Below are 27,582 nucleotides of genomic sequence, written 5' to 3' on the forward strand. Positions count from 1 at the left end.
ACTATTTCGGAATTGCTAAATCTGGTGCAGAAACTGCAAACCTTTATGAATAATAGAGAGCAGTTCTATCAACAGAACCCCAGGAAGGGAGTAAATATGCTTGAAGTAAGCATTGAAAATGAAGGAAGAAACTCCCCTGGCCATAGTGGTAGGAGACACTCTCAACCCCGCAGGTTAAGCGTAATCGCGAGAGTCAACAGCCTTACCAGAGACGGCACAACAACAACAACCAGAGCAATTCGCCCCGTAACCATGGTAACGGGTCAGCTGGTTGGTCACGTGGCAACAACAACAACAATTCCAGCCACCACACCACCCGTGGAGCCAGAGGTAGGAGAGGCAACGCAAGGAATCCCGCATCTCAGCGCAACACTTTCAGAGGGTAGGAATCCATACAAGGGTTGGAAAGGTATGACAGGGAGCGGCCTCCTCCGAACCAAAACAATAACACACGTGCAGACATGACTACTCGCTCATCCTCCTCAGCGAGAGAATGAGAATTGTCTGCACATACTTGCGACAACGGTAGACTGGACACGGATATTACTGGTTCATTTGAGTTGACTAATAATATTTCCAAGTATGTGCATAATAAAGTAACCTTAGTAGAAGATGAGTCTATTTTAGGTCAGCGTGAAACTGCAGTAAAGTAAATTAGTACTATAGAAGAAGAAGGAGATAATTGTGATTTTTGTAGAACAATAATTAGCACGTCACATTTTAATGAGGTTAATGTTGAAAATAAAATTTCATTGTTATGTAGAAATGGAGAACACATTGTAATAGACAGGGAGATTTTTGAAGAGGCAAATGGAATTTTTAAGAACCTTTTTGATTTTAGTAGTGAACCTTTGCCTACCAACAACGTAATTTCTCTTCCGGAGATTAATATAAAATTATTTGGTCACGATGTTGATTGCCTCCTTGATACAGGAGCGACTTGTAGCGCGATTTCGAAGGAATTTTGGGACACTGTATAGAATACTATCCCCCCACCAGCATTTTTAAGTGCAAAGAATATTAGAGTTACGTCAGCATTTGGAAATAAAGCTGCAACGTTAGTAGGACAGACTTTGTTTGTAGTGGAAATACAAGGGAAGGAATTTCATACGTTAGGGATCATCATTACTGGTTTGAATAGATCATTGATCCTTGGTTCGAACTTTTTCACCGAATCTCGTGCCGTGTTAAACTATGACACCGGCATTCTACATCTTAACCATCCCCATGATGTAGAAATATCTTTTAGATCAGTAGATTGTGTATCCGAAGACTTAGTAGTTCGTTGCATTGAGTGGAATGGTGAGTGCAGCAGACCGTTTTCATTAAGGGATGAATTAGATAATGTTGATGAAGATTTTTTCCCGTCAGATGGTAGACGGAAGGCCAATACTGTAATTGCACCTGAAGAGTGTAAGACCTCAAGAGAGAAGGCATCTTGTGCACCAAGCTTGGACGATGGAAGGTATCCAAGCACCCAAGAATTGGCAGATTATGTTTTCCCACCGGAAGAGTGGCTGAAAGTAAAGACTTGAGCCTCCCATAATGATATTGAAGAATTCTTTTCGAACTACTCAGATCTCTCGGACACACAGAAAGAAAGTTTGATAGCTGTGCTAGTTAAGCATCAGGCGTTATTTGATGTCAAGCCTGGTTGCATAGTTAACTACGAGCATGAGATTGGAGTAACGGATGAACGTCCCATAAAGACAAAACTCTATCCTTACCCTAAGAGATTTAAAAACCAGGTAATCAATGAAATTTCGAGATGGTTACCGTGGGGTATTATTCGTAAACAACCAACAGCTTACATCAATCCATTGGTTATTGCAGCGAAAAGCGATGGACGTATACGCGTTTGTTTAGATGGTCGTGCTTAGGCAAAAGTTTCTGGTGATTTATCCGACCGTCCCATGCCTACCCTGTCTGTTCTTCAGGATATTTGTAACAAGTCATGGTTTAGCTGTATGGACGCCACTGAAATGTTCTTACAAATAAAAGTAAAAGAAAGTGACCAAAAATATCTAGGTTTCTTACACGAAGGAATTTCGTATGTTTTCAGAAATTACCGTTTGGAACAAAACAAAGTCTAGCCTCATGTGTACGTGCATTAGATATGATTATTGGAGCTGAAGCAAGAGAGTACTGTGGCCAATATGTTGATGACTTGGTTTTGGCCGACACAAGCTTCACAGAACACCTAGAACACGTAGATAGAGTATTTGGTTTACTTGCTGCCGGTGGCCTAACTCTTAGGCTGAAAAAGTGCAACTTCGCGCGGAAGAAATTAAACATACTTGGTTTCCAGCTTTCTCAACACGGTATCGGAAAAGATCCGGAGAAAGTGAAGTCAGTGTTGGATTTTAGAACACCAAGGAACGTGAAAGAACTGAGGTCGTTCATAGGTTACTGCCAGTATTACCGATGCTTCAGCAGAAAGTACTCGGAAGTCTTATATCCGTTATTCAGTCTGCTGAAGAAAAATGTAAAATTTAAATGGGAACCAGTTCATCAGACTGCAATGGACAGGATTAAGGAAATCTTCCAAGAGGAAGTTGTATTGAAGAGTGTCCTGCCTGATAAACAATTGATACTTGAATGTGACGCTTGCGACTTCGCGTGTTCCTCTTTATTGTACCAACGTGATGACAATGATGATATTCGTGTGATTGGTTTTTCATCACGTGTGTTCAATGCTGCACAACGGAATTACTCAATAACTGAGAAGGAGTTCGCTGGACTCATAGATGGGGTAGTGAAATTTAAACATTATCTTGTAGGAACAAAGTTTAAAATTAAAAGGGACCACCTTGCACTAATGTTCATTTTGTATTGTAGGCTTACTAATCAGCGCATTAGCCGGTGGGCTATGCTGCTCTCGAATTTCAATTTTGAGTTCGAATTTGTTAAGTCTAGTGAAAACTTGAGTGATTACCATTCAAGATACCCTCCTCACACACAAGAAGACCTCAGTGCTGCACGGAAACCCATTCTTCAAGAATCACTGATGTCTATTCTCACCGAGATCCCATGTGAGTTGAGTAAGATGATTGCCATATTGCCAGAGATGCAGTCCCCTGATCCATTTTATGTAAAAATCAAGAAGGAAGTAGTGGAGAAAACAAACTGACCACGTGTGAACGGTGTTTACCATCGTTTTGAGGTATTGAACGGGCGTTTATGTAAACGTGACCGGGAAGGAGTTAGAATCTGCATCCCAGAAATGTTAGTAGCTCCATTGCTTTATTACTACCATTCAGTTCGGGGGCACATGTCGGCCAGTAAGCTACTATCACTTCTGACAGAGCTTTTCGTATGGCCAAAGATGAGAGCAAGTGTGAGAAAATACTGTGCTTCTTGCGATTTATGCCAGAAGAGTACCTCAACCCAATGTTATCGTCCGGGACCACTGAATCCTGTAGTTGTGAAGAAACCAAGTTACTTGGTCTGCGTCGATTGGCTTGGGACAATCACAAAAGGAATTGGGGGAGTCCATTATATTTTGGTGTTTTACGATGCATTCTCCAAGTTAGTGGGGTTATATGCATGCAGAAAAGCGAACACTACCACTGCAGTACGGAAGCTGAAGGAGTACTTGAAACTAAGTCCTAGTTTGGAACTAGTCTTAACAGACAGAGGCGCACCTTTCCAGTCTGAACGCTGGAAGAAAGAGTTATCAGATCTAGTGATCAAGCACATTATGTCCACGCCATATTATCCTCAGGGAGAAATGACAGAAGTGGCAGTAAAGGCAACAGTACGATTGCTGCGTAAATTGTGCCATGATAACCAGAAATTGTGGCCCAAATACCTGGAGAAGATTGAGAAGTGCTTAAACTCAGCGAAACACCTGACCACTGGCGTTTCTGCGTACGAGTGCCATTTTGGCCTCTCTATATCACGAGACATAGCAAGAATTTTTGAGATTCCAGAAGTGGAACAACGCCATGACGTGCAGTTTTATGTAGAAATTGCAACAAAGAATCATAAGAAAAATGCTGCTGCACGAAAGAGAAACTTTGACAAGTCATATCGTACTATAGTGTACAATGTGGGTGATCTTGTTTTATCTAGGGTGTTTCCAAAGTCGGATGCTGTAGCAGGTGTTTCTAAAAAACTTCTTCTCTTATTTTCTGGTCCCTGGAAGATCGTAGCATCTTCAGGGAGAAACATGTACACACTAGCTGACCCAGTGACCAATGAGGTGAAGATGATCCGTAATGCTTACTTTCTGAAGAAGTATGTTTCGAGAGATGAAACAACTTCAGGAAATGGTAGAGAGGAGACCGAAGACGAAGTCGCACAAAAAGCGTGAACTTCCTGACGGTGACACATATCTATGTACATAGTGAGTTAGTGTATCTAGTGATTTGTGCATTTTGTGATATCTTGTGCTATATGGGAATATAATATACATGTTTTAGTATAAGTTAAGGCTAGGGAAGCCTGAATTCTCGATATCTAGTTAGTTGGTATATCATTTTTAGTAACTATGTATTCATCACTTTGTGTGTTTGTGTAATATATTTGTGATATAATACTTGCAATAATAAGAAATGTGCACCCTGTTTGATCTATCTTCTGTGTTAGTAAACACAGCGCCTAGCATCAAAGGGGGGAATTATTGTGTGAAGCCGAGTGCCCTCTGCTTCATCTGCATATCAAAATGAAGATGAGTGCACATTTGCATATCAATATGTTAATTTTGTGAATAAATTAATTGCTTCATAAATAGATTTATTTTACATATTGTTTAATATTTAACACAGAGCAAAATACGGTAGTATTAATATTCTTTTGATATTGATTTTATTCTTGTATATGTGCATTTATCGTAGGTTTATTAGTGTGTGTATATATATCACATGCATCTCATTACCGGGAAGTAGTATGTAAATAGCTATAGGAATGATCGTATTTAATATTCTGCATACAAGAATAGGAAGAAAATATATAACATCAGTTACTTCGTATAACGCAGAATTGGATTTCTTGATACAGAAAGAGCAAGTACAGCGATTTTTTCCTGGCGACAGCGTTCCGTTCTGAAAGTCTGTTGACAAATGTTTGCGACTATAAGTAAGAAGAAATGCCTAGGGTAACAATGAATTGGAAGTGAATATGGTATAGGAAGTATGCAGGAAACTTCCTCTGTATAGAACCCCTAGGTGGAAACATTGAGCACACAACGCTCTGTACTCTTTGTTTCAAAAATCATAAAAATTTTAGCATCGATATGCTGGATTTTGAATTTCTATACGTGTGCTTTTCACACCTTTCGAAAGAATGTCTCACCTCTCTGGCGCTGAGCGTCAGTAGCAAACGGCGGTTGGTCGTCAGCGAGCGGACCTTTCTCTACTTTTCCCGAGATGCATTGCTTGTTTGAAATTGTGTATTTTATTTTAACTATTTTCATATATATTTTACTAATACTATCGTATTACGCTCACAAGTTCTTGGAAAGTACGTTATAATTCCTATTTTGATTTTTAAACGTGATTCCTTTCGTCAAAGACATTTAGATCTTTGGTTTGTTTTCAAAATTTATTAGCAACAACATATTTCCTTCTCTCTCCTTCTTGGGGAAAAAGCAGACGGAAGTAGCAAAAGAGCATGGGTATGCCATGGAAAGATGAATCCCTATTCAATAATTATTGAGTGGCATCAGTAATTATATGTGTAATTATATTCTGTTTTATCTTTGATATCTGCATGTATGTTTGATTATGGTTTTCTATGTTGTAAATTGTGAGTAAAAACAAAATATGTATTTGTTTACTTGTGTAGCTGCCAGGGACAATTGTTTGTCCAAAAACTTTCTGAACTGCCGCTAGCTGCAGTGAGGGCAGCACCTATCAAGTGTGTGTTGTGAATATCTGTGCAGTTTTGCCGGTCGTGGCCCTTGTGTCTGCACAGACCACCCAGGATATAGCCTCCGGCTACAAAAATTCCAACAACAATTCCGAGAAGAGCGAGTCTCTTTCTTTTCCGCAAGAAACAGAACTATGCTTGGAAAAAGAGACAAACAGAGAGGAGTTGTGATTGAGAACCCGGAAGCGTTAGCACGTCGAGCTACGGGGACTTCCGTTGACTTGTATAGAACAGAAGTTCTATACCGTGATTCGGGTGTGTGTTCATTTATAGTACGCAAGTAGTTATTATTGTACAACGATTATCATCATGAGTATTTATATGAAACGTTAAAACAGTTATAAACGTTATCAGTGCTCCCACACACCGGATATTGAAGTGAAAGTTTCATCGTTTGGCTTTCTTAAGAAACTCTAGGCTATAATGGCCACTTATAACGTAGAAATTACAGTGCAACGCAATTAAGTTGACATTTTACATAGTGCATCGCACTTACATTTTGATCTTCATAAGTGAAGATTTTTAATTTGAGTTGAGTTGATTTTGAGTTTAACGTCCCGTTCAGCAGCGAGGCTATATGAGACGTGGACCTACTGATTAACGTGGAGTCCGAACCACATGAGCTCCCGATTTTTAATTTGTACAAATATGTCTCGAAAGAGCTAGTTTCCTGTTCGCGCCTATGGGCAGGGCTCTCCTGAACTTTCTTAAGGAGACAGATTAAGAAAATATTTATTTTGTGCTGTCTAGCACTCCAGTGCCTATTTATAGCACTAATGTCGTCAACCTGTTGAGTACCACCATTATCTGTTTGGTTTGACCATGGAAAAAACTTCAGCATGAATTGTTAGGATCCAGTGTGTTAAATCGGCACATAAACTGTCCATCATCCCTTTCGAGTGCAGAGACTCTCAGCGGAAGTGGAACCTTATCGTCCTATAAAAATGAAACTGGGCGTCGCTATATAATTTGGTGTAATTTGTTTCTTTTACCTGTCCTCATATAGAAAGACTGTAAGAGACATATAAACTCTCAGCAATGAGGAAATAAAATTCATTTTCTACAATGTATAAATTGTGTTATCGGTGAAGTTTTTCGTTTATGTATCTAATCATATATATATATATATATATATATATATATATATATATATATATATATATATATATATATATATATATAACGTATATCTTGTTTGATCAGATCACCGAGTTCTAAATATCGTTATTCAAAGTGTGAAAATATCTAATTTTATTTGTGTGTTCAGTGGTGCACCATTTCAATATTTGAAAATTTAATGTTTTAGTGAAAATGAGTTTCTCAAGTGTTTATGTGGAATAACCGAAATCCTTATTTGTAAAATAAATCGTACCACTTACTATTAGGCAGATGGTTTCCTTTTTCCTGTTTGGTAAGTACCCAAAGTGCTAATTTCAGATGTGTTTTCTTACAGGATGCAGAGTTAAGGAAAGATTCCATCACTTAACTCAAGTATTCTGACAACCTTCCTGGTTGGGGCTCAGGAAGGCATCGCCCCATAGAACCAACAATACCTCAGTTATGAGTGTAAAGGGGAAACTAACAGACTGCTACCTGTTTATCTTGATTTGTTTTTTTCTTTTAAATTGTTGAATTTAAGTACACCCCTTTACAAATAGCATCAGTGACCATAGCTGAAGGTGACATATAAAACCCTGAGATATTATTAAATTATTTTGTTTTTTCATGCTCTACCGAAGTATTAAGTGTGGTAGTAGTGGCTCCAGAGGGAAGTCACCTTTTAACTTCAGACGGGAATTTACATACTTGAAACTTTATTATTTATCTCCTGATAATATTTTGAAAGATTAATTATTCCCTCGTCACTTCACCACTTGTTGTCAGTGGACGTTCTCTCTTAGAACGATCTCCACAATAACGATGTCACACCATAAGTGTGGCCACACACAATTTGTTTATATATGGGTACTTCTTATTATATGTAAATATATAAATGATTACTTTCATTGATTTTTATGGTTTTTCTTATTTAGAATACTGAAAGAATTCTAGAATTAAAAGTTTCTAATGGCTGTGAACTACCAACAATTTATGCACGGGACGCCACCGCGCATTACCAAACCGTTTGATTTTGCTTTGGTATACGTGATGAGAAAAGATTAAAGCATCAGATCACTAACTTTGAATAACTTGATACTTGAGTGAACGATATAGACTTAATTGTAGATAACGAAAGATTAGTGCTGGAAAATTGGAATTTTCTCTTTCACCAAACCAAGAAACAGATCTGGAAGTTAAGGTAAAAAAAGATGCAATATGTGACGGTGACAGGTTGTAACAGCTGTAATCGAGAAGGCAGAAACATTGGTAATAAGATAGAAGTAGCAATACTACAAGTTTAGCAATACTTAGAAGAGAAAATTATAAGTAGGTAGAATGATTGATGATGGGAGATACATATGCTACTACTCCGTACAAAAACTTATAATGCGAAACACCAAGGAAATTAAAATATAAAGGCTAAAATAATATACAGGCTTATTCTCTGATACTCTACATATACAGAAGAGGGCACGAATAACAGCTGAAGATATTCCAGTCTCTAGAAGATAAACTTTTGGAGTCAAAATGGACAAACAAGCAAACTGAATGGAGAAAACTGTACATAATGCTAAATTTCATAAAATGTACACGTTACCTGATATTATAGGGTGGTTACATCAAGATGTCTAAGATAGATCGGATATACACTTCTTATGTTGTAAATTCGCACAGGGTGTATATAGTTCAGTTAGAAAGCTTTTAGATAAGAGACTTCTTAATAGATTTAGAAAAAATGGAATGAAGTAATCTTTAGGGAGGCATGACTTCCCAAGAACAAACTATATTGGCTTGAAGCACGACAAGATTCAATGACATTCTCTTGTTCACGAGATGATGAATCTTTTGGTCAGATTTCAAAAGTTTTTGCAAAGTGGATGACCAAGCATGCATAATCAGAGAACGACTTTATACAAATACTTTGTATTTCATTGTCTGTGATATAATTAAAATATTAATTTACACGATCAACTATTCCAGTCCAATTTAACATTCCATGAATATATATATTAAAAAAAAACATAAATTATCTTACGAATTTTCTTTATTTGTTCAAGTACTTTACTAATTAAATTTTACTATTGTTCGAAAATTGATTGTTAAGACGACTACATTTATTAAATAATAAAATTGGTTGATGTGGTAACATATTCTTTTATGACTGTACATTTGTACAATGCAGGTATAATACGTAAATTACAGGTAGATTACCTTCGTATAAAGTAGATACCAAACAATTCGGGTAGTAAGTGCGAAATCAAAAAAAATGCTTGTTTCTTGAAAAATGATTTGACTGTTTTCATAACGGCGAACTCAACAAAATATTGTTCCGTATCTATTATTAATATTGTTAATATTATTACTGTTAAACCGGTTGCTCTTATTATTTTAACTTCGGGTACCTAAAATAATGACCTGTTATTGAGTTCTGCCTTACTATCCGGAATACCTTATATGAACTACGTACCTAGGTAGTATCACACATTCAAAATTTCTGTTGGTAAGTAAGTAATATTATTAGTAGCAAGCTAATATTTTTATATAATCTGTATATTTTTATTCTTCAGGCATACGAGTTTTCTATTTCATATTTAACATTATTATTATTATTATTATTATTATTATTATTATTATTATTATTATTATTATTATTATTATTATTATTATTATTATCTTGATTTAAACTAGCTTTAACTTAATTTGATAGCTGCCTTTAGCAAAAACTAAATAAAATAAAATAAAAATAAACGGCAGTTTTACCCGCAATCAGTCTTGTCTATCTTTATCGGTTTTGGGGATCCAGGAGACTTGTATTGGATCGACGTTACCTTGATTCGGGGTCGTAATCATAAACACGCGATTTGTCGTTTGTGATTGTATTGGCCAGGAATAACAGATCGTTGGAGGTTGTGTTTTTTTTTTAGTTCCCTACTGATTGTAGCATGAAGATTTTTCTGGTCGTATATGAGAATCATCGGATCAAATTTCGCTGAAACACGTTGCATTCGTTAAAATAAATTAAATTCCTTCTTAAGTTAAGAACAGTAAATCGATAAGATCTCACCACACTGCCTCACTCTTACCAGTACGTCTCACTAGCCATTTTAAAAATTTAAAACAAAATATAACGGAGATTTACTGTTTCTTTCGATCGCTCACTTCACAATCCGACATACCTAGGTAGATCACTCAGCATACCACACGCAATCACATCTCTGCTTCTTCTGCTACGCGCCGGAAACGACACAGGAATGTTACCACTGTCTTAAACAGGCCCGTATTTAGGTAAGTGCTATTATGTGCTCCAGCACAGGCCGGCAGAATTTAGGGGGCGGCAAAATGTTGGATTTTTTAAAGATTCGCAATAAAGTAATGTTTAAAACTAGCAACCCGCAGAGTCCCGCGGAAGGGGAGAAAATAATCAGATAAGCTAGCTAATTAGTAACTACTGAAATTAGAGCGAATTAAACACATTAACATATTTTCTCGCGCTTCCACCCCTAAGGGATAAGGATGAACTGGAATATCATGAAAAACTGATACCGTTAAACTCAGCAACCTCGAAAACTATGAATTCAACCAAGGGCTCTCATGTTGTGGTTTCCAAGGGCGAGAAGTATAAGCGACGTGTCAAATATAGGTTCAAATTTTGCTGTAATTAATGTAAAAATTATGTTGGGTTTTCGATATTCTGAAGTACAATTTTCTCTAGGGGAGCAAGCGCCCCACCTTGTCCCCCTGATGGGCGCCCTTGAATTCAACACTAAAATCTGTCGTTTTCGATTATTTTTAAAATTTCACTCTTCTCTGGGAAGTGAAGTATGACCTTGAAGTTGAATTGGATTAAAACTGTTCCTATTCACCTCAGTGGTCCCAAAAACTATTTATTCAACCCTAATATTGGTTGTTTTTGATTATTTTTAAAATGCCTCCATGTTATATTAATGGGGAATTTGTATCCTGATATCTCAGCTCAGGCGGGACCTAGCGACCTGGAACAGGTCATTTGGATCATTTCTCTGAAAGCTTTATAATATATTAAAATTTCGTTTTTTTTTTTTATCTGTTATGGTTCTCGAGTTGAAAAGCGCTACAGACAGACGGCTTATTGTATTATTAATATAGATGCTATATTTTTCATATCAATTATCAATGTCAGTATTGAGAGAATGTGTCCCCAATGGATGAGTGGTTGAGCTCATTGCCTTGTTATCAAGGGGTCTCGGTTCGATTCGCGGTGGGGACAAGTAATACGAATAGCAAGTCAAGCTGTAGGTCCCGTCCTTAGTCATCATCCCATGGAAGGCAATGGCAAACTACCATAGGTTCACATTGCCCAGGGATCTTCGGGTCAAACACCTACCTTCGGGCAGAACACCATGTTATAATCATCATTGAGAGAACTAGGCCATTTAAAATTACGTTGTAACTTTTGTAATTTGTAATACCTAAACTGCTACTCAACAAGAGCTGATGTTTTCAAAATCACGGCTTGTTTCCTTGTTTCAGACATAAGTTTGCGCAGGGGGCGAGGGCGGCAAGTTATTTAAAGCACAGGGGGCACAATGTATAAATACGGGCTTGGTCTTAAACAAGATCTATGCGCAATTTACTGAGCTAGCAACAAGATGGAAGAAAGATCAAATTGGTTAGGAGATAAACTCTGAGAAAATTAAGAGAAAAGCATCATACAAGGAAGAGAACTAGGAACTGCAGGGAAACATGCGATTTGTAGAACGATAAAAGAGAAAAAAATTGAGGAGAGAAATTGGGACAGTGAAAGGAATGGAATCCAAGTTAAAAGAACCATGTCCATAGTTGCATACAAGAGAGAGTATAACTGGGGGCGACAGAGGGAGTAATGAGGACATGTAAAAAACAAGAAATTATCTGTACCGGGGTCAGCTCCACAATCACAGCAGGGGCAATCCAAATGAAATCGACAAATTTCCAGGTCAAACGTTGCTGACAAAATTTATTTATTTATTAAATTTTTAATTTTTTTTAAACCTATGATTGTACCACATTCAGGTAGTTAAAAACGGGTAATCATTTATTTTTTAGCCGCGCAGATTTGTAGCGGCCATTTTGTATAGGCGAGTGTGCGTATTTTGCACTTTTCAGAGGATTCCGTTAAACGCTGTAACTTTTTAGGTTTTAAAGATAATGAGTTCAAAGCAAAACCATATGAAGTTAATGGAATGGACAACATTCTGTGTTTTGTGCACATTGAGACGTGCTTCATAACGTCGAAAGAAAAAGCTCTGAACATTGCGGTTGGAAACCTAGAAATGTCATTTTGGAATGTTCATTTTGAAACGAAATAAATGAGACTCACCTTCATTTTTTTGCCCACATAGAGACTAGGTAGTAAGCAACGTCCCAAACAAGTTTCAGATCTGAGAACAATATACTTGATTTTCTGGAAATTTTTAAACATTGTGAATTTTCGAAAAACATGTATTTTCACCATATCTCAGGAAGGACACAAGTGAAAAATCTCAAATTTGCACAAAGTATACGATGGTTGGGCAGTAACAAGTGAGTAAAATTGCCTCACTGAGACTTGAGTGATTTCTGAGTTATAAATTGTTGCAATAATGTGAAATTCCCGATTTTAACAGCTCAACAGATGTACAGATTTTGTGTTGATAGTATCTCAAGACATACAATTTATCTATGTTTCATCAGAAGAAATGCTGTCAAACAGCAAGAAATTCGAGTTTGCGGCTTGTAAAAGAATTATCATTGCCAGATCATATCATAGATTTATACCTCTGACACAAACAGAAATCAGATGTTATGAAGAACATAGCATGTTGTCATTTGCACCTAATGATACCATAGCCTGTATTTACGACGAGAAATGGTGAACTGGGAAAATTAAAGATATCAGTCAGGAAAATAAAGATCTTTTTATTAACTTTTTCCATCCCCATGGCTCAAGAACCTTTTTAAAACTATCTACGAATGCCAATCACTAAGGTTCTCCGGAAACTGTATGGGACAGGGAGTGAACTGCCCTAAACATTGAAAAGGGTAAAGTGGAGGGAAAGATTATCTGAATTTTAATAATTAAAGTTAGTTAATATGCAATAATGTAAATAAATATGCAAATGTCGGTAGATCTTGAATAACAAATTACTATTAAATTAAAGAAGATTGAGAATATTTAAATTTTTATGAATGCCTACTTTGAATTGACGAATGATGAATCTCATTATCCAGAACAAAATGAAATACTATTCCCAGGATCTTTCCTGTGGTTTTAACTTCATTGAAACAAATACCAATAATGTCACACATAACTATCATACGCTGACAGACAGAAGCTATAATTCGCTGATTATCTGCTCCTCTGGCGATGCTGAAAAGAAAAGAGCATAGAAACAATAATGCAACACATACCTGTGATGTCTCACAAGGTGTGGATAGAAGATAATTTCCATACGTTTTCATGTAATACACTTTAATAACGAAGAAAAACAAACATTCACAATAACCAATGAAAACAGATTCATTTTAAACCTAAATGAATGTTATATCAATTTTGTACTCGCGTTGTACGTTTTCAATAATATTTATCAGTTCGTGCACTCTACTTATCTCTTCTTTCAATCTCACGCTGGTTTCGGTCTTCTGTTCACGTGACTGTCGTGTTTCTCTTCCATCATGGTATCGCCTCATACGTTCCGGTAGTACTTTCGTTTCTTCCCATTAATGAGATTCTTCTGGAGCTCTTCTTATGTCCAGGTGAATGATCTCAAACATTTTAATATGTCATTCCTACTATGTACGAGTCCTTCTCATAGAGAATGACTAGGTGTACTTCGAGAAATTTGAAGCGTGTCTCGATTTCACTGCATTTAAAACTAGCTGTATGATGTATAAGTATTTCAGTCGCACAGTCTGTAGATCATGTCTACCCACAATCTGATTAAATTTTAGCATGAAATTAACTTCATACACACAAAATTAACACTGTTTATACATGTATGAGATGACACGATGCATTGTTTACAACGCAAGTGTTTCATGTAGCACAGTTCTGATAGTTTAGGTAAATATGATGGACCTTCCTAGCTTGAAGGAAGTGTGTTGATATATCATTTGTATAAAACTATATAGCGTGTTTCAACATTTTTCAATTATCAGTTGAGAGAAAAAAAAATCACTCGAGTAACTATTACGAGTGTGTTCCACTATAATATATTAATGATTTCAAAGCAAAAACTCAAGTTCAACCCCAAGCTGGAGAATTACTTTGACAATCTATTATGAGATACTATCTACTCTCTTGCGAAGAGAGCCAACTCTCCTATCTACTCTCTTGCGAAGAGAGCCAACTCTCTTAAGTCCTTTTCGTATATTTAAAAGTTATACGTTTCTTTATTTCCCTGAGACTCCCTCGCTTCTAGCTAACTCTAAGTTTCTTTCTTATGAAGGGGATGGTGCAGAAGGGTGGAAGTATTTTGGTGCCATCATGTCTTGTGACTACACCTTGTCCTATTCTTTTGCTAATAAATATTTTTTTGATTAATATTCTGTTTTAGTATTGTAACCTAATATGGTAAACTTGTACCCTCAAACTGATGCCAATCATACTCAGTTTTCTCACTTCAACTTGTGTCAAAGTTTAGTTTGAACATATAGTGGTCTGAGAGTCACTGACCTCTGGTGGCGGAACATCTAAATTACTCTCAAAACACCTCTCAGCCTCTGTCCGCGCTAGGGTGGAATATTTACAAATAACAACACAAATAATCAAATATAGAACTGATACCACTTAAAATACATCTTCCTTACAGTATTAAAGCATATATATGTGATTGTCATTGCATGTCATACCAATATTATTACACAGAAACACTCTTTCTCCTGATTTTCTACTGCTTGAGAGAAATCACCTGACTGCTGCTGTTACACACCATGGAAATACTGCTCGTGTATGGTTATCAAAGAAATATTGTACCATTCTTCCGCTAAAGGAGCTGAGAATTGTTGTAGAGACGATGGTTGTGGGGTAGTGGGCTCGCATCTTGGTCTCCAAAGCTGAACACAAGTGCTCAATGATATTGAGGTCTGACGATTATGGAGGCCATGGTAGATGTGACAGTTCATCTTCGTGCTCATCAAGCTAGTCATGGACAATGTGCGCCGTCATCTTAAAACACTGCATTACCATCTGGAAACAAAGTGTGTATCATGGGATACAGCTGGTCACTCAAAATAGTTACATAGTCCTTGGCAGTGATATATCCTTGCAGAGTGTTGATGGATACGGCAGAATACCAGGATATAGCTGCCCAAAACAGCACTGAACCACCACCATGTTTCACTCTTCGTAAGAAACAGTCCGTTTCGTACGCTTGTGTTGGCGTTCTCCACATGTAAACTCGGCTAGCAGTTGGAAACAATGTAAAGGAAGACTCATCCGACCAGATGACAGTCTTCCACTGATCCATTGTCCAGTTTTATGAACGTTGCACTACTTAGCATGGTCAACAGTTACGAGTGGTATAAGAATTGTAGATCTGCTATAAATACCCTGCTTGTAGAGTTCTCTGCTGATTGTTTTTGATGCTAAGATAGTTTGTAAGCACTGGCAGCTTAGGTGTGACTTTTGGCGCCGTTGTGATCTTCTGCTCTGTGCTTCCATACTTGCTTCTAAGCTAGTGCTTTGGTGATGCAGTTTTTCCACAACACTCGTAGGTGGTCATGATCTTTGAGACTATGCCTCTTGATCCGCTATTTTCGTCATAAAAACTCCCAATATACGCACACCCACACTTTGCCCTCTTTCAAACTTTGTCAGCTCAGACATGATTCACGATAACCTGATAGGACCGGTTGCTGAACAATAACTGGCCCATCTGGTCGACTGACCAGGTTGTATGCCTTACAGGATATGCTGGTGACCATAGCAATACCTCCATTCAGATGCAAATCGTGTTTGAAATGGCTACTTCTTTTATACCAATGTTTCCACATTTCTGTCCATCCTCTGTATTTCTAAGCATATAATTACTTTTACTGTTTTTAAAAGCATTAACGAAGAAGCTTCAGTAACTTGAAATATTTGGTCTAGGAATTAATTCGTGCGGGTGGACAAGAGATGGCGCAACGAACGGAGCGTCCCACAGTTCCGTGTATCCACACATGTGTTGCAAACCCCTGTCATCGCGTATCGTTCGTAGTATAGGGCAGTGGATTAAAGCGTCAACAACACCAGTTTGTAGTTAAGTGAACATGGCGCAATTTGTGCCTGATAAAGTGTTTTTGCGGGGTGTCCTGCTGCATTACTTTAACATGCAGAAAAGTGCGACTGAAAGTCATCGTATTTTGGTGGAAGTGTATGGTGACCATGCTCTAGCTGAGCGAACGTGTCAGAAGTGGTTTGCACGGTTTAGAAGTGGTGATTTCGGCTTGGCAGACCAAGAGCGAGCTGGACAGCCAAAAAAATTTCAAGACGAAGAATTGACAGCATTGCTCGAGCAGGATTCGTGTCAAACGCAGGAACAACTTGCAGCAGCATTAGGCGTTGATCAAACAACAGTCTCCAAACGCTTGAAAGCCATGGGAATGATTCAAAAGATGTCACATTGGGTTCCACATGAATTGAAAGACAGAGACGTTGAAAGACGAAAAACCATTTGCGAATTGCTGCTTCAATGACAGAGCAGAAAGGGGTTTCTGCATCGAATTATTACGGGTGATGAGAAGTGGATCCATTACGAGAACCCTAAACGAAAAAAGGCCTGGGTGAAACCAGGTGAACCAGGTCCATCACAACCAAAACGAGATATTCACTGTGCAAAGGTTATGCTGTGCATATGGTGGGATATGAAAGGTGTGGTGTACTATGAGCTGCTGCAACCGGGTGAAACTATGAATGGAGAACGTTATCGACGACAATTAATGCGTTTGAAGCAAGCTCTGGCCAGAACACGACCAGAATGGGAGAACAGACATGATAAACTTATTGTTCAACATGATAACGCTCGCCCACATGTCGCAAAACCGGTCAAAACCTATTTAGAAAATGTCGGATGGGAAGTTTTACCCCACCCACCGTATTTACCAGGCGTTGCTCCTTCGGACTACTACTTGTTCGATTGCATGAACAACGATTTGATTGGACAGCGGTTTACTTCTTCAGAAGATATCGAAACATGGGTCTCTGACTGGATCGCTTCCAAGGATGAGGAGTTCTTTCGCCACGGAATCCGTACATTGCCTGACAGATGGGCGAAAGTGGTGGCTAGCGATGGACAATATTTTTCTTAAGGTATTTATGTATTTTGTGTTTGTACTACAGCTTCAATGTGTGCGTACCAACCGCACGAATTAATTCCTAGACCAAATATTACATTCTCTTGCTTTCTTAAACAATTAATTCCTTTGAAATTCAGCAAGCATTTGCTAAGGAAATACTTCAGATTTAATATAAACTAATTATTTGCTGAGCAAAACTATATATATTCAGATTTTAGGTGGTAATTAACTATATAAGGACTGAAACGTTTCCATTTCATTTACTTAAAACAATTTATTGATATTTTTAAAAAAAAGAAAAGAAAAGAAAGAGCCATTTCGTAGTTTTTATCGTATTGGTCATCCTTGTTAGTCACTCTAGTAGAAAAGGTTCGTCAGTGGACGTCAAATCGTATGTGTAGAGCGGTATAATGGAGCACATATTCGACTTGAAAAGAGAGGAGATCGTAGGGGCATGTCTAATCTAACAGATGCATCTGTGTCAAAAACTACGACACTTTTTGACGTCTTACGAGCCACACTATCTAGGGTGATGTGTGCATATGGACGGGTGGAACGAACCACATCCAGAAGGAGTAACCGTAGGAAAAAACGGAAGTTGTGTGAAAAGGACATCTGGATATTCGCTAGGTTTGTTGCACGAAAACGGAAAACTACCACATCGGCAATCACCGTAGAAGTAAATACACACTTCACAGAACTTATGTGCATATCCGAATAAGGCCAACATCCATGGTAGGATAATACCGAAGCTTTTCGTCAGTAGCACACTGTCACAAAGCAGCTTCAGTGGTGCCATAAGCATACAATCTGGACGATCAATGACCTAAAACGTGTCATATTCTTGGATGAGTCCTGCTACACTGTTTTCCGCACAACAGGGAGAGTGTTCGTCTGGAGAAGGCCCTCGAATGCATAAACCCAGACTGCTTGGTACCCACAGTCAAGCATGGAGGTGGGTCCGTTATGGCTTGAGGTACAATATCTGGTAAACTTTGGGCCCCTAATTGTTCTAGAGGGTCATGTCACTGCTAAAAGCTATAGAACCATGCTGGAGGACATTTACACCTTCTGGTTGGAACGCTCTTCCCAGACGGTGGTGCAGCGTTCCAGGATGGTAATTGCCCTATTTACACTGCTAAACTTGTCACGGAGGATTCGATTAGCATGACAGTAAGGTTGAATATCTGACATGGCTTGCTTAATCACTGGATCTCAACATTATTGAGCCTATTTGGGGTTTGGTGGAGAATCGAGTGAGGAAACGTTTCCCTCCATCACGTACACGTGCTAAACTTGTTACTGCATTTCAAGAAGAATGGCTGAAAATCCCTCTGCAAACGGTGCAGGAATTCTATCAATCCTTCCCAAGTCGTGTTGCTGCTGTGCTGGTCGCCTAAGGCATCCCAACACCTTATTAAATACACATGGTGGCGTTCTACCAAGTGTTTCAGTTTCACTTTCAATATATATTAAATGCCGAGACCAGGCAATTTTCAGTATATATCAGTTGATTCCGAAATAACAGGATAGAATAGGATTGTGAACAACGACGCCGATTTCTGAATAGGCGAGGGGAAAGTATTCATGAATGTGTTTCCTTACTTAATAGCCAGGAAAAAATATTCAGATCCCAGAGGGGCCAAGGACACTCAGCACCCAAAGATTACCGCGTATAGCTGACAGATGTCGTGCATGTACTTTATTTTACAATATACTTTCCTATCCTGTATGAAGATTGAACATGACAGAGCAAAGCAACATTCACCACACTCCTCAGCGATTTCGAAGATACAAGTTTTTCTTTATTTCTTCCCAGTGTAAAGTGAAGGCGTGAAACACTTTCAATATTGAATAACGGAAGAACAACAATTTCATGTGTGATATCAATCTCTAAATTTTTTGTTATACTGGCAGAAGTAACCGTTCTTTGCCAGCTAAACAGTATGCAACCTGTAGCAAAGTAGAGTAATTTGGTTCGTCTAATTTAAAGGGCTTCTGAGATAGTCCATCATTTCTGAATCTCCAGAACGTTTGGCCCTCTATCCCCCCGAGTCGTATGTCAAAAAACGGCTTTATACGCAATTAGATCTAGTGAAGAGTATCTGCTTGCAAAATTCGGTGGCTGTATGTGACTCCTTTCTATGTGATAATCTGATGACAGACACATTCACACGTTCTTTTGTATATTAGTAAGATGACTACAGTACACGGAAAGTTTGATATATTTTTGTCAAAATAACTGTTTTATACGTATACGAATACTTTAGACTTAAATGAAAGGTTTCACTGTCTACCTGATGTAACCTGTTAAATAATTCGATAAGTACAGGGTGGTCCACGAAAAAATAGCCCCTATAAGTTGTACAGTAGCCTATATAAGATCGTTATTAAGAACTAACATACTTGTACTAATCTTCAGACTAAAAATTGAAAATGGTCTTCATGAACAGTTAAACACTTGTGTTTATATACACAGTTTAACAAATGCAAGTATCTTGCGTCAATTCTGTTGGGGTAATACATCTGATGCACATATCAATTTGTGTAAATTGCTTTGATACACTCATTTTTTCAACATTTTCCATTAAGAAAAATGAAATGTAGAATATTTTTGTGACCGCAGTGGCGGTAAGCCTCGTTTACTCAGTAGTAAATAGTTCATGAGCACGAGCAAGTGATCTCTCAGACATGAGACAGGTCGGCTCATCTTCCTAGAAAAAGCAGTACTCTTCTGTAAGCTGTTGAGCAAAACCATCCAAAATAGTCATGTAGGTACCTGAGTATGTGATGTCAAAAATGTTGCACCAGTGAACGCGTGGCAAGCACACCACATCACACATCTAATCTCTGGTCATGTAAGGGTACCTCATATATTAGTTGCGAAATTTCTGGTATTGAATACCTGCTGTTCTGGGCACTTATTTATCTTGATGAAGCTATGCCTCATTTGACATGATAAATATAAATGAGCCCAATCGATCATCTGCAAACATACTCAATAAACTGAGAGAACAAGTCACACGTTTTCCGTTGTCCGAATCTTTTAATTGTTGAACAACTGTGATTTGGTACAATTTCAACTTTAAACTCTTGAGGACATATCTGCAGATCGTTCTACTCTCACCGAATTGCTATGATAGTATTCTGGTAAACTTCCAAATACTACAAACGTCATTTCAGAAATGCGTACATAAAGTTTAAGAGTGCGGACAGATGGCTTTTTGTACTTTATTACACTTACAGAAGATCCCTTTTAGCGCTATCACTTTACAAATTGCTGAATACTGAGTTTAGCTGGATTAGGAAACCTTGTACGGCATGACTCTTTTGTTTCCTTCAAATAATCAGTTCTTATGTACGACTGTACAATATTCATTTCCTCTGGTATCGAATACATCGCTAACACACGCACAACAAAATATACCTCACCATCCTTATCTCAGTAGATACCTAACGGTCGGAATAAGGAAGGAAAGGACAATGAGGTGACTCAGGGAAAATAATTTCTTACGTAGGAATATACCCCTATGCTAAAAAAAATAATAAAAAAATAATAAAATAAAATAAAAAACCGCGTATACTGTAACTCACGATTTTTCGCATTTATTCCATTTTCCATACCTTTATGCAGGCCTGCCCATGAATTGGCTCCCGGAGCCGAAGCGTGAGCGACAACAAGCGAAGATAAGAACAGGTGAGCACAGGTGTTGGTAGCTCCGCCCCTTCCACTGCATCCGATAAGTGTTGCCAACCACACATGATGGTAAAAAACCTACGGCCAAGCCTGGTCACAAATTCGCACGATGTTGAAGCATTGAGCAGACGCAAGCGTGAAATGTGCAGGTGTGCTCTCCCCCTCCCCATTTCGAAAGCAGTGACGCGAAAACACTGCAGGAAATAAAATTGGTACGTTTTTTGATCGAGGAAGACGCATGATAGAGGTTACAGTTAGCGTTGAAGTAACTAACAAATGAAAAAGAAAGAAAGAAAGAAACTAATATTAAACATGTCAGCTTACAGACGTAAAAACGACTGCAAAAATCGGAAACGAATTGTTTCAGGCCTTTTTTAGCTTGCTTACACAATTCGTGACATTGTATTACATTAGCACTCGGTCTGTAACTTGTCACTCGCTTCACGTTTGCTAAGTTGTGAACGCCTTTCGTTGCTAGATTGATAGCAGAACGACGGGAGGTTGAAAATAATAATAATAATAATAATAATAATAATAATAATAATAATAATAATAATAATAATAATAATAATAATAATAATAATAATTTGTATTATTATTATTATTATTATTATTATTATTATTATTATTATTATTAGTAGTAGTAGTAGTAGTAGTAGTAGTAGTAGTAGTAGTAGTAGTAGTAGTATTCGGACCAAAGACGGATGAAAATGGGGATTGGAGGAAATTCATAACGAGGAATTGCATAGTTTATACCGCTCACTTAACATTGTTAGGGTCATTAAGTGTAGAAGGCTCGGGTGGCCATTCCGTGTAGCCAGAATGGAAGAAATTAGAAACGCTTTCATAATTTTAACTGAAAACCCAATTGGAAGAAGACCACTAGGAAGACCTAGACGTAGATGGGAAGACAATATTAAGATGGATCTTGCAGAAATAAGAGTACAGAGTAGAAACTGGATCCAGTTGGCTAAGGACAGAAGTTAGTGGAAACATGTTGTAAACGCCGCATTGAACCTTCGGGTTCCATAGGCCATAGAGTTAGTTAGATATTATTATGTAAAAGAAATGTTCAAATATTGTTAAGAGACAATTACACAGAAGAACTGAGTTCCGACCAAACACTAATTTGCCGGAAGGAAATTCCAGTGCAATCCAGCCCACTTTAAGCGTTATCCGTGCAATCCACGTTTCATGTTCAAGACATTGGGAATAATTGTTCGTATCATTCAGTTGGAACGTTCCCTTCCAAGTTTACGCTGTTACAGTAGGCCTACAACATCGTGACTTTCAAAACCAGTCAGTAACTATCGAAGAAAGACAAGCGTGTAGCTTCAGTCGTTGATATGATTTAACATTCTTTTTCACTTTTAACAAGCTACCGGCAAGCAACCAGCCAGGGACAATATATTTTTCCTTATTAAAAAGACACTCCTTGTTAAAAAAAAAAAAAAAAAAAACTAATGGTACCCACTAATGGTCACTCTTAAAAATGGAAAATCTCTGTGGCTCTCTTAATATTTTGTTTGATTCTTTGCGATCAAAGTAACATTAAAAGTGGAAAAAATGAAATGAAATATTTGGGTTTTACGTCCCACGGTTATACCGGTTAGGCTAAAGGAGACGGTGATGATGAGTAATGAATGAAATGATAGAATGAAGAAAGTGGGAGGAAATGGGAGAACCCCGAGAAAACCCACGCACACGGTGTTTGTCTACCGCAAAGTTTACTTGGCGGGGGCTGGGATCGAACCCGGGACCCCAAGCACCAGTTGTGAACGTTCTACCACTGAGCCACCGCGGCCCCACTTTAAAAGTGGAGTAAGAAATACTATTCTTCCTATTGATAGTGTAATAGTGGCTTCTAATCTCCACAACCAACCCCTTGCTAAGCCTATTCGTACACACATACATGCATAAGCTAATTTTCTGGAGATAATACTTAGATAATTACAAGCAAGTGCTACAGTATTTTTTTTTCGTATCAACAGATTATCTCTTTTCCTATAAAGCGAAACAACATACCCACACTCGGATTAAGAACTTGATTATATATATATATATATATATATATTGAAAACTGGTTTTCCATTGGGCAAACTGGCAAATTTTTATAAATGTAAGCGATGGTTTGGTTCCACCACATCCTTCTTTAACAAAAGGAAAGAAAAAAGAAGAAAAGGAACGTACATAGTTTATCATTTGATTGCTGTTACCAGTTTGTGTTGTCTATAGTTAACGGTTACCACATTGTAAAAAACACTATACACTAAATGGCAATCAGTTACCATACATACTTTTTTTTATTTGGTAAGCTAGTGATTACCGCCAAGGTTGACAACACTTCCGCTCCTCTAAGGACAAAACCCGAAGATTCACGAAGCACGAACAATGGTATTTGCTCATAGAATGCTCGTGAGCGTTCACGAGGAGAGTTTCCACTATCTGCTCGCCGTGGCCAGGGCTGCCTTTATGGGTAAAATTCAGTTATTAGGATGTGCAGATAATAGAAAGCAATCCATCTAAGGAGATATTTCCAAAAAAATATAATAAAATAATAAAAATATAAGCAAAAAATGAAATTATGCTCGGTTTTGTGTATACAGGCAATCATGCTTTCGAGGGATTTTTCCAGTAGCAGACCACAATTGTGAAGGAAAATTGACAATAGGCAGTGAACTAGCTGGCGGAAGGAACTGGAAAGTGGAGTAAAATACTGAATTTATTCGTTTAAACCTAGTGTCTAGATGGTCTGCCAAATATAAATTAGCTTCTGTAACCAAGATGTCGTATGAATATATAGAATCAAACAGGAAAACTTATCTTAAGGTTTGAAGCGATACGCACCATAGTTATGAGCATTATTCGTTAAGAAAAAGAGTGCAAACAAGAAAGTAGTCTCCGTGGTTAGTGGTGGACTAGTAGTTCTTATACTATTTTGACACAGACCGAATCCCATCCCATCCCAACCCATCCTTTTTTATTTAACAAAACATTATAGGAAGCGTATAATTTTCATTTTAATAAGAACCGAAACAAACGAAATAAGTTATTTGATAGTATCCTTTAATCGATGTATTTATTCAGGATTAGAGTACCATTGGTAAGAGCGGTTGCTTTCAGTTTATGCTGTTCTATAGCTTCTTTCATCCTCTTTTCTTGGAAAAGGAGCAATTTTGTCTCCAATAAACTGTGAAAGATATATAGAGACACAGACATCTTATTACCAAACGTGATTTATAGCGATGAAATGGGCAAGTTTACCGTTATTAAAAAAGAGAGCTATGGCAAATTATTAGAAGTTTCTTTTTCTTTAGCTTTTCAGCATGTTAAAAATGTATTTTCTTTATGAGGTTATACTTTATACAGCAAGATGTGCGATCATACCCACAAATTTAGCTAGGGAGTGAAAGATGATTTTTTTTTCACAAATATTTTACAAGTTTAGTTGCGTGAATCACCAATATACCATGGTCTCGCTTATCCGACCTTCGTTTATTCCACACACAGTATTATCGGACATATCATTGCAGGTAAAAGTAGCATCAATCGGCAAGAATTGAAAGTTGTGGTCTTAGACTGTTTCTTGATGCTCTGGACTCTATTGCCTAGCACGTCCGTCTACAACAGGACTCATATGTCTATCATTCAGTGCAGGAACGTATCCAGGTTTTCTTTTCGAAGGAGGGCCAATGCGAATCCTTGTAAGCACGCAATTCTAATGTTTTAAAGATATCAATAATAATAATAATTCGTTGGGTAATTTTTTTTAAAAAATAATGTATAACTCATTATAACAATTGATTGGCAGTCATGAAAAGGTTTTTTTTCTTTTTTTTCTTTTCTTTTTTTTAGTAAGCAGGCTTGCTCGGTTTAGTGCGTCTTCGGGAACACGTTAGGATGCAATGGTGATGTTCTTCCGGGTTCATAAATCTAGGGCGCTTTTCTTCCTCGCAGCTTTCAAGCTGGGTTTTGTATAGGTAAATGAATGGTTGATGAGGCAAAACGCCACGGACGTAGTCAAGGGGTGGGTTCTGGGGGCCCAGACCTCCAAATCCCTTCCAACTATTTTAAGCTATAGAGGTGACTATGCATAATACATTCAAATCGATAAATGAATTTAATAGAAACGCCTTGAGAAAAGTGCAACGTAATGGATTAACAGGCGTTTAACCACCTTTGCCCTTAGAACAGATCTAATGCGATCTAAAATGGAGTCTTGAAGATCATAAATGGTAACAAGTAAAATATCACACCACCTCGCTTACAGTGCATCACTACGCTCCTTGAGAGAGGATGTAGGGGGAAATCTGCACCGGATTCGTGTATCCTAAACTGATGTTCAGATCCGTTGATTAGGCAGATGTCCAACTTCATCCTGACGTTCTTCAAATCATGCATCAACAACTTGAGCTATGTGAATAGATTCATTATCATCTTAAAAATGGCGTTATTGCAACAACAATATCTAGACTATAGGATATACATGGTCCTATAGAATGGCGAGTGCCAGTGCCAGTAAGTGCCAGCACAGAATCCTCTGAAAACCTCGATATTGTAACCTCACAGTATCACACAGTCGTTTCACCTTTGAGCACACTACAGGTCATACGTTTTCTTGGGCTTCCGCCAGACATGTAGTATAAACACTATGCGTGCTTTGAAATAAGGCGAATGATGACTCATTACACCATATCACACGTTTTCAGTCATCAGAAGTCCATGTTGCATGTTCGCGGCGCCATTGACATTTTGGCAAGCCGCTATGGCCCTTTATCAACGTTTTCGCCTGTACATCCCGACTCCGTATTTCCATGTCCATGTAACTAGCAGCAGACTGTGATTGTAAAGACAGGTTTTGGGAGGTGCTGCTAGTGTTCTTCCGTTTCTTATACTCCAGTCGCATGATAGCGATAATCCGCTTTATTGCTCTGAGGGACATGTTACTGAGAGGTTTCTTCGAACTCCGTTCCTCTTAGCCGATGTGGTTTTGTTGTGTTTATAGCCCTTTGACACTGTCCTTCGCTACACACCCAACATACTTGCCACCTTTGTCTCGGACGGACTACATAACCGACCGCAACGATACCTTTCGAAATCACAGAGGTCACCTACTATCACCGTCTGATTAGATCACTGCGGTTTATAGAGGACTGCTTCTCTCGTAGTACAGAGTGCGGTCTAGCACATCGCACCCAAATGATCGCTAGCTATCCGTTGGCAACCAGATATCTGGCGTGTTTCCATTAAATTGATAATTGTATGTAGGTGTAATGTTCAACATTATTTTAAAATCTTGAAGACAATCACTTGGTGAAGGTGCATACAATTTCTCAACGAAGATCCTAGTAAACGTTCCCCGCAGAAAATAGCAGCAGGCATTTCCTGATTACTTAACCATCTAAATGAATGTTTTCACTTCGAAGTAGTCCGTCGATTCGCGTTGTCTAGGACTAACATAAATTGGGGGTAAATAATGAAGATGATACTTACATATCAGACATGAAGAGATTTTCTTTGTTCGAACTTTAATTTTTTCAAAGCCAAATCATTTATTACATTATGAGTACAATAGTTAAAATATCTTACAAACGATGGTATACCGCAAAATATTTTGAACCCAAAAAATAAATTACAAATAATAAACTTATTACTTTTCCTGAAGAGTATAAGTCTTGAATGAGAAGGAGTGTCTCGAGAGTAGTGCTTGGACCTATTGTCTGACTTTTCATACTTTCTCGTGGGGCAGCCTTGATTCGACTTGATCCTAAACGGATTATTCAGAAGTCAAAGTCGTTAGATGTTCGCCATTTTTTCAGAACAAACTTGACCGATTACAATTTACCTCACGTATGAGACGTAGTGCTCTCAAACGGGTAGGGTCGGGTCAGGTCAACTCGGGTCTGGTTGTCGGGTCGGGTCAGCTCGGGTCGGTTGTCGGGTCAGGCTACTCGGGTCGGGTTGTCGGGTCGGGTCAATCGGATCAGCTTGGGTCGGGTTATCGGGTCGGGTCAGTCGGATCAGCTCACTTTAGTCAACTGAGTTTAGGTTGAGCTTAAACTCGGCTGGAGTCGAAAGCTGCTGTTTTTCACTAGCTGCCTAATTAAAAATAGCAATTTTCAATTGATTTTATAGAAGGCATAAATCTATTTTGAACACTTGCAGCTAGTGTTTTTATGGTAAATGCTTATTTTTGTACTTGTGTGTACTTTAATTTGTAAATGTGGAAGATTGATTTTACCAATCGACTGTAATATTAATATCTACGCCAATATGGAGTCTGGATTTAGAACAAAACTAGAAGTTGTTTAACACGTTGCTGCCAAGGGTGAATTTTGTTGTTCACCGGTAGAGTGCCAAGCGTACTTCCTTACATTATTCTTGTTTTGTTCATATTTTTTAAACATAATATTAATATTGAAACATAATCTAAGGCATGGTAGTGAATCCGCGTGCATAAAAGTTGGGGGTCCGATCGGACCTAAGTGTGTATATTTTGTTTATGGGCAAGTGGATAAATTACAGTTGAACTGGCAACTCTGTTAGAAAGTAATTTGTTTATTACTACATGTGCAGAAGTGAGAAGTGTGGATATATTCATCTTGCTTTTAGTGCTAATAAGTAATATCTTGGTGCAA

The sequence above is a fragment of the Thermobia domestica genome, chromosome 15 (genome assembly GCF_964235325.1).
Source record: "Thermobia domestica chromosome 15, izTheDome1.hap1.1, whole genome shotgun sequence".
NCBI classification, from domain to species: domain Eukaryota; kingdom Metazoa; phylum Arthropoda; class Insecta; order Zygentoma; family Lepismatidae; genus Thermobia; species Thermobia domestica.